Raw genomic sequence first — 9,364 nt, forward strand, 5'->3', positions numbered from 1 at the left:
CCTTCCTCATCTATAACGACAACCCTACTGGTCGTGTGATGTAACTTCCTGACCACAGACGATCGCTATTATCGATCACGTTTTTATGTGTTATCATGTCATGATAACGTGTCAAACTGCAGCACAATGACCGTCTGTGATTTTAAACCTCCACCTATTGTGTTAGATGCTTCTAATGATGCAGTATCTCTATACTGCAAGAAGAAAGAAGCAATGAGTTTACGGCGGTCTCTCTAGCGTTCACAGGTAACAGTGGGTCACCGTGGGGTGTTGACGCCATAACATGAAAGCTCCCATTATATGTGCTCACTCAAGCGTTGGAGTGCTCTCTTATTCACCCAGTCTCAAACATCCCATTCAACGGGACTACAAAGAGGTCTGCATGAAAGGATCTGTAATGTCTAATGTGATATTTAAATGAGGTGCATATAGGGGATATCAGCGGCCGACCTTTAACTCTGATGAAAAACTAGCCTTAATGTGTTTAATTTAGATTGAGCAAACACTCAAAGTGTTCCAACAAGCACTCTGAACTCTTAGGCGCTCAAACGACTAAAACACTGAAACTGGAGACAGGACTTTAAAGTGTGGGTGTACCTCCTGCTTCACTCGAACTGGAACACAGTGTGAGAGGCTTTTTAAAAGTGTTTTGAGCTCTGTGTGCTATTGAGGAGGGGCGGGTGGGGGGGGGGGATGTGTTATCCCCATGGTAACAACCAACACCAACTTTGGAATACTTTTTGAAGCTGGTACCACTGATGTCTATAAGTGTAATAATGAGTAATGTGTTAAAAAATTCCGCTTCCTTGCGAGAAGGTTAGAACGAGCGATGTTGCAAACAAAATGGCCAACGTACTTGGGTTAAGTGCACTGCAAGTGTTGGGAAACGTTTGACCATCTCACGGCGATCAACATCATCTACCGCCCAGACGGCGCTCCGCCCATCCACACTTCTCCCCGCCGCCTCTGTCTCTCAGTAGTGGCGGCAAAGTGCCTCAGGCCCTTTGACGGCACGAGAGAGACGGCACGTTTGGAGCAGAGTATAACGCTACACTGGTTGGCAGAGACAGGCAAAAACATAGGAATTTACACCCGTCTTCTCCGAAATGATGGTGTTATTTTAGGATCATTGACCATACCGCCTTGGTTACTATGGTGAAGGTCATATAAGAGCGTTTCCACATATTCAACCCCACAAAAAAAGGATGATTTTGGGGTTACTGCCCCAATAACCAATATAAATATAGATTTTTAAAGATGTATTTTTGTCCGTTTTATGCTTTATGATAGAGTGAGATAGACAGGCAGGTATGGGAGAGGGAGGGGAGGTCGAGCTGTTAAGGACCACGGGCAGGACAAAGCCTCAATGGTACGCGCGGTCTACCCGGTGAGCCACCCCTCAATAACCCTATTGACCTGTGAGACGTGTTCTCAGTGCCGGAGCACTTTGAAGAGATGCTTGACACAGGAGATGGAAGACAACCGACTGCTGGTGCATTGTCTCCCTTAGGCTGGCCACCGGGGGGGGTTGTCCCTATCTCGGTTCATATTTCTGATGCATGCTGGGGCTGCTGCGGGTGGCGGAGCTGGTAGTTGTGGTGGTGGGTCGGGGTGGAGATAATGAGTGTGGTGACGGCCGGGGTGATAGTGATGGTGGTGGTGGCGGTGGAGGGAGATGTTTGCCCTTGAAATGCCAGTTAATAAGCAGCTCAGTTATGACATCCCTGATTACAGCAGCATCCACTGCTGACAGATTCCAGCCTTGGGAAGGTTAGCGTTGGGCCACAGTAGCTCGGGGACAGCCAGAAAACAAGCTAGACACACAGACACATACACACCCACACATAGACACACACACGCACACACACACACCCACACACACGCACGTGCAAAAATACACACAAAAACGCACTAGCACAAACACACACACAGACACAACCACACACAAATTCCTGCTCATCAGTGCACACATCTGCACTCATGCACATACAAAATGCGCACACACATATACGCCCACACACGTGCCTGCACGTATGCCGTCACACCTACCTGCACTCATTCACACACAATTAAAGGCACACACAGCATAAGAGCAACATGAGGCTGTGTATTAATCGGGGGAATATCTATTCCGTCAGACGAAGGCGCGCTGGAGGCCTGCGCTGACAGCTGTACAGTAAGGAGCCCAGGGAGCCAGGTCAAGAAGATAGACAGGCAGACAGATAGACAGACAGGTGTTACCACAGGCCGAGGATGATGCAGCCGCGGGCTTGGGCCAGTGAGTGATGTATGTTGCAATAGATAAGATTTCGCATGCGTGCAATAACAAAACATCAGGAATGCTCTCTCTCTCCGTTCCCCTCTCTCTCTCTCTCTCTCTCTCTCTCTCTCTCTCCGTTCCCCTCTCTCTCTCTCTCTCTCTCTCTCTCTCTCTCTCTCTCTCTCGCCCCCCCACTCTCTCTCTCTCCCACTCTCGCCCCCCCAACTCTCTCTCTCTCTCTCTCTCTCTCTCTCTCTCTCACCCCCCCACTCTCCCTCTCTCTCTCTCTCTCTCTCTCTCTCTCTCTCTCTCTCTCTCTCTCTCTCTCTCTCCCACTCTCGCCCCCCCCACCCTCTCTCTCTCTCTCTCCGCTCCCCACTCTCTCTCTCTCTCTCTCGCCCCCCCCCTCCAGTCTCCCTATCTTTCTCTCCCCCCTCACTCTCTCTCACCCTCTCCCTCAGCACGTCTGCATCCCAGGCAGACGGAGGAGGATTGAAATAAATGGCTGTCACCATGTAAACCCCCCCCCCCCCCCTCCCCTTCCTCCCTCCCTCTCTCTCTAACCTTCGTCCCCGTCCCTCGCGCCCCCTCCCTCCCTCCCTCGCTCCGAGCCCGCGAGTCAGTCCACAATCTGAGCGTGACAGCCTTGCTCCAGGTACCTCAGATACCGCCTTGTGATGGATGGACACGAGAGGGGGGGGGGGGGGGGGGGGGGGGATGGGGGGGATGAGGATGCCGCCAAATCTCTTGATTAACGGCCGGCAGCGTGACACGCCACAGGCTGATCGATGGCGCGTCATGTAAATCTCTGGCCGGGCACTTAACGCCACGCGATAGTGGAGACGAGAGGAGAGAGTGAGGAGTTCGGGGGCTCAGGGCCTCGCTCCTTCAACGTCCTCCTCTACCGCGACCCCGTCTCTGCCTCCACCTGTTCCATGGCCACTTCCACTACCTCCTCCACCTCCTGCACCCCCTCAACCTTCTCCACAACCACTCGCCCCACCGCCTCCCTCCATCAGCACCAAAATCACCACCCCCTCATCTATCACCTCCACCACCACCACCACCACCACCACCAACACCACCGCCACCGTCCACCTCCTCCAGCATCTCCCCCTGCACCACTTCCTCCACCACCCCTCCAACCAACCCCTCTACCCCCCAGGGTTGTCTAGCGACGGCTCCGGGAATCTTTCCCCCAGATGTCAGTCTGCTAAACGTTATCTCGCAGAGGCGACCTCCTGTGTAGGGGGGGCCTGTACATGTAGAGAATGTAAAGGATACGAAGATGGATCCTCCACAGTCTAGGTAGAGAACGCGAAAGATACAAAGGCGAATCATTTACGTTCGTAGAATATTTGAAACATATATAGATTAATCTTTTACCGCGTCTATCTACATCATGTAAATGGTAGATAGATGAATAATTTACAGTCTGTATAGACAATGTAACAGAAACATAGATTGATTATACAGTCTATGTAGACAATGTAAAAGGTAAATAGCTGTATCTTTACAGCCTGTGTAGACCATGTCAAAGATACATGGATGTATATTTTATAGTCTATGTAGACAATGATAAAGACAGAAGAAACTTCAGTACCCTTGTAAGAACATGGCATCATTCTTTTCCCCCTCCTAGCATTTGGTGTGGATATTTTTCAACCAACAGCTGATGCTGGGCGGGGAACCCGAGCATATGATTTATGTTAAGTAGCCATTATGGCGAAGAGGCTGTGTGTTCAAGACAATGCTTCAGAGGGAGGAACAACGAGGGAGGGAGAGTTTAAAACACAATAGGCAAGGTCATGGTGCGACCTTGCCTGGTGTGTTTGGTACTGTCTCTGCTCGTCAATGGACAACAGCAGCGTGCTCTGGGTTAATTTTTGGGAGACCAAATAAAAGTATTTATTTCGCATTCAAAATAAAGATGCCGAAAATAATTCATTTGAAAATGTAAAATGGCATCGAATGGAACGAATGGACGATTCAACGTGTCTGGCATCTTCAACCTGCATGGTTCTTCAATAATTACCATTATATTAGGCATGCCGTGCTAAGCTTACTTACTCTCACGGTACATGTAATATGCTATTAAGAAAAAAAAATCTTTGATAAGCACTGGTGAATTCTTGCGCAGCGTTGATTGCTCTCGAAATCAATGTTTTTTAGGAGGACCAACATTTTATTTTCTGGGGAAAGGTTAGCCATGATGTCATCGTGATGGGAGCTGATCTCTCTCAACACGCAACACGAATTGATGGAGGTCTGTATTGTTGGGAGACTCAATTATGGGATGTAATCTCAAGTGTTTAGCGTGCATTAACCGCTTCAAACGTTCAAACGTACCACTGTTCCAGAGGAAAATGTAATCACCCCCCAAAAATATATATTTAAATGCATGCTCATCTGGCTGTATCTCACACTACCCGGGCTTACTATAATGTAGAGCTATTTGAGACAAAGTGATCCCTCCAATTACAGCAGAGTCAGTTGTAACCCGGTTAATAATGGATTCTGTAGTAGCGTCGATGCTACTTAGCAGGACGTTAGAGCGAGCGAGAGAGAGAGAATGCATAAGAGCGATAGGGGAAGAACGAGAGAGAGAGAGACTAAAGTGAGAGTGTGTGTGTTGCTGATCGCATAGCAGCCGTGCCCCCCCCCCCATCACTGAGAGTATTATATACTGTACGCCCTGACAAGGTGATATTCTGTTTCAATTCTCCAGCCAGCCTCTGATTGTGCTGCATGGACACATTTTAGCTTAACGTCGTAGTCCACTGGCCCTGCACCCCAGCCACAGTAGCAAGGATGGACGAGCTGAGAGCTGTGCACCTCGTTACACAGACACCCTCAACCATCCCCACCTGGAACCCCCTCTTTGTCCTGGAGGACAGAAGAAAATGTGTGTGCCACGATAGGAAAAATCCTAGCATGGGCTTTGCATGTCGCTAGCACCACGTTGAAGGCTTTTGCCGTTAATAAGAACATAGGAAGGCACGTTGCCGTTGTAATTGAAGCGGGGGTCTCGCTTTCACCCTCGCCCGCGCGTCGTTTTCACCATAGAATACAATTTTACGACACCGCATTAACGCCGTACACACACAAGCGCATCATAACTATTATGCATCGTGCAGGCATAATCATAAGGCCTATGATTATGCCACAACGGCATTCCGACGGCTGTAATGTTATGCAAATATAAAAACGTTCACGGCGCCCGTCTATTGGCATGACGCGATGAATGATGGAGTGACACCTAAGGTTATCGTAAACACCAGTGTGTGCTCGTGACTTTCAGGCAAGGTTTCAGACCTACATGAGGAGGGGGGATGTTCTGCCTACAGATGATAATTACAGGACCTCATTTCTCTTATCTAATATTGTTCAATTCACTGGTGAGTTCTCTCTATTTACAATGACGCCTCCCTTTTGGAAACCCGTGTTTATTAGAAAAGTCTCATTTTGAAAGCCCAACCTTAATGACAATGTGACGCTGAGCGCAGTGTGTCAACATTCTCAAAGGCAACGGAATATCGGATATTACAAATATAACCTGCGTTTTACTATCTGCATCAGCCAGAAAACCCACGAGGCATTCAAATAAAACAGACAATTCTATCCTTACTCTCATCGAGAGTTGAACTCAAACAAAGACATCATTACTGGTGGCACTTTGAGTTTTTCAGTGTTTCCACAAATACACCTGTGTTTACATAACCAATCTGCATCAGGCACAAAACCCAGAGAAGACATACATTCAAGGCGACGAATAATCCAATCCCCCGTACCTCATCAAACGATCTCCTCCAACAAACAAACCAATAGCTGATCCTTAGTGACCATACAGTTTTACTATTTTCATCTCATTGTCTTCAAACCAAACAACTGTGCGTGATTTTGTATGTGTATGTGTGTGCGTGTGTGAGTGTGTGTGCATGTGCGCGCGCGCACGTGTGTGTATGTGTGCATGTGTTGGCGTGCGTGTGTGTGTGTGTGTGTGTGTGTGTGTGTGTGTGTGTGTGTGTGTGTGTGTGTGTGTGTGTGTGTGTGTGTGTGTGTGTGTGTGTGTGTGTGTGTGTGTGTGTGTGTGTGTGTGTGTTGGGGGGGTATACATATAATCCCTGTCGGGCCATGCAGCTGGCATGCAACTGAGTCACGCATCAGCCCTGATTAGAGGCAGCAGCGGTCCCCTGGCCTTCCCCCACCCTACTATACCCGCACCCCAACCCTGCCCCCTACCATAACCCCCCCACCCTACACTACCCCAACACACGCCCTACCAGAGCTACCAAGAGAGAGAGACAGAGAGAGACAGAGAGAGGGGGGAAGTATGAGAAGGAAGAGAGTGATGGAGAGAGTGAAGAGAGCGGGGAGAGAGAGGCTGAAGAGAGAGAGAGAGAGAGAGAGAGAGAAACTGAAGAGAGAGAGAGAGAGAGAGAGAGAGAGAGAGAGCGAGTGAGAGTGAGAGAGAGAGAGAGAGAGAGAGAGAGAGAGAGAGAGATAGAGAGAGAGAATGGATAGGGAGAGAAGGATAAAGAGTGGATAAAGAGAGATAGTGATGGAGAGACAACAGAGGGGGAAGAGAAAGAGAGAGGCGAAAAAGAAAGTGATAGAGGGACGAGAGAGAGTGCCAGGGCCAGCCCTCTCTCTCTCAGTCCGTGTGACTGTGACCTTGATGGAGCGTGATGGAGAGGAAACGACAAGCACCACAACGCCACACGCCGTCTGTATCATGCGAGCTCCTCCCTCGCTGTCACGCGGCAACGCTCGCGTGCTCTTAGATGTGTCCAGTCAGGAGTTGTTTGTTGATTTAACAATATTCTGTTCCTTATCTCAAAGACTCGCCTTGAATCAGTGTATCCCTTCTCAATGGCGGACAATCTGTGGACCAAGTCTTATGGAAACACCCACACGATTTCTGTTTCCTTTTCTACAATCTGTGATTTCATCTGAATATGAAAATCCTACTGTTGCATCGAATATGAACAGCTCTAGTTCATAATCGAGGAGACAGTAGGATTTTCCCATTAGATACTATGAGACACATTATTATATTATTAATACATACATTTAACATGCAAAATATAACATGCAATACAATTTAACTTTTTATATTACTACGGCAGATAATAGTAGTAGTAATTGTGAACCGGGCACCGTTGTAAGGTGTTGGTGCCGTGTTGTGCACTGAATTTTACAACAGCTTAAGCATGCTGTTTGCTGTTGTTACAGAAATATTGTTTTATATTCAGGAGGATGCAGAAGATCTAAATAAGCAGACCAGAGCAGGCGGGCTGACGATAATGATGTGAAATAAATAAAACATCGAACTAATGGGTCAGACATGAAATAAATAACTGATCTACCTGGTCTGGAGCACTATGGCACACATACACTATGTGTTGAGAATTTCCCCGGACGTTAAAACAGTCTAGCTATTTTTCTTAGCTAGATATTTCTTAGTGATCGGAATCACCTAATTGACAAACTTTACCACCAAATAATTTAAAAAGTGGTTAAATAGTAAATTTCTATTCAATATTCTTCCTCTACAGCTAAAGGAAAAAACTGTTAAGATGGCGTCCACTTCAACGGCAGCCAGCGGGAGGATCATTTGAGTCATTAATATAAACGTGTATTTCCTCCCGTCCTCGTACAAATCCTGCAACAAGCTAACTCACAGTTGGCTAGCATGCTGTAACTTCTGAACGATCCAATCAAATCATGACGGAGCGCATTGCATTCCCCCCCCCCCCCCCCTGCGGCGACATCCTGGTTTTACTTGTATGGATAAGTCACATCACATTACCGAGATACAATCAGAACGCCATTTCATGGTGTACTGTCACAAGAGATAGAGAATACAGTCAAACAGGGTCAACGGTTTCTAAAGTGTAAGCATTTTCACCTAGTGATCTTGAGTTATTGTACGTTTTTTCCGAACTGCATAACACGTTGTCTATCGGCCAAACTGAAACACTGGAACAACATGCAAACCTGTTAGGAAACGGACTCACTCAAACACACTGGTACACCCTCCCAGGCCAGTTAGGCACTGCCTAACTTAAAATGAACTGGTCAACCGGGGAGGGCTTTCCCTCCTCCCTCTCCCTGCACTGTTAGCCCAGGCTCGGAAACTGCAGAGCCGCTTCGCTGTCCAGACGAGTGGTGCTGAAACGCCATCCAACCAGGAGGAGATGCTAGGGCTGTCCCCGCCCTGCTCCTCTACCTTACCCCAGCCCCCGCTCCCACGGCAGGGGTGCTCCAGTGAGTCACACCGCCGGCTGCTCCGGACGACATCAGCCGGCGGAAATGTTCAAATGCTTTCCCGGCTCCCCGAGGGGCTGAAATACGAGAGCTGTGTTGTATTATTAAGCTACTGTATTCTGTATTGGGGGATAAGACACTCGGAAACCGTGCAGTGGAAGTGGGCCAGGGGTTTTGGTTTGACAGATTTAGTTCAAGGTAACCATAGGTATTGAGCTTTTTTCAGCCGGTCTTAAACACATGAATGTGGACACGCTCACGCACAAGCTAATGATCACAAAGCTCTGGTTGAATCCCACATATCTCCTCTTCAGAGGACCAGGCTCGTGTGAGATGCTAGATGTGTGTCAGGCCAAGGCGAGGGCAATGCACACAGCCTGCTTGTTCTCTAAATACGTCTTCTCGGCACAGCAATGTACCTGAATCTTCAGCCTCCTTATTCAGTTGCTTCTTTTACCCTTTTGCGTTGTGCCCTGATAGCATGAGGTTTCTTCATCATAGTGTGCATGTGTATCTGCGCTTCTGTGTTGTCTTTGTGTACGTGGGTCTGTGTGTGTGTGAGTGTGTGTGTGTGTGTGTGTGTGTGTGTGTGTGTGTGTGTGTGTGTGTGTGTGTGTGTGTGTGTGTGTGTGTGTGTGTTAGCCTGTTTGATATCTGACCTTATCTTTCAAGGGCTCATCATAAAAAAAAGACCAAAAAAATAAGATTGAATACAACCGATTCACAGGCTATCCTACTCTGTGACCATATAATGCAATTTCGTTTAAATCAGCTTAACTTTAGTTATTTTCATGACAGTAAGACTACGCGCCACAATCAATGGTAAAAATGTAA

This window comes from Gadus chalcogrammus, chromosome 7 (genome assembly GCF_026213295.1).
Source record: "Gadus chalcogrammus isolate NIFS_2021 chromosome 7, NIFS_Gcha_1.0, whole genome shotgun sequence".
NCBI classification, from domain to species: Eukaryota; Metazoa; Chordata; class Actinopteri; order Gadiformes; family Gadidae; genus Gadus; species Gadus chalcogrammus.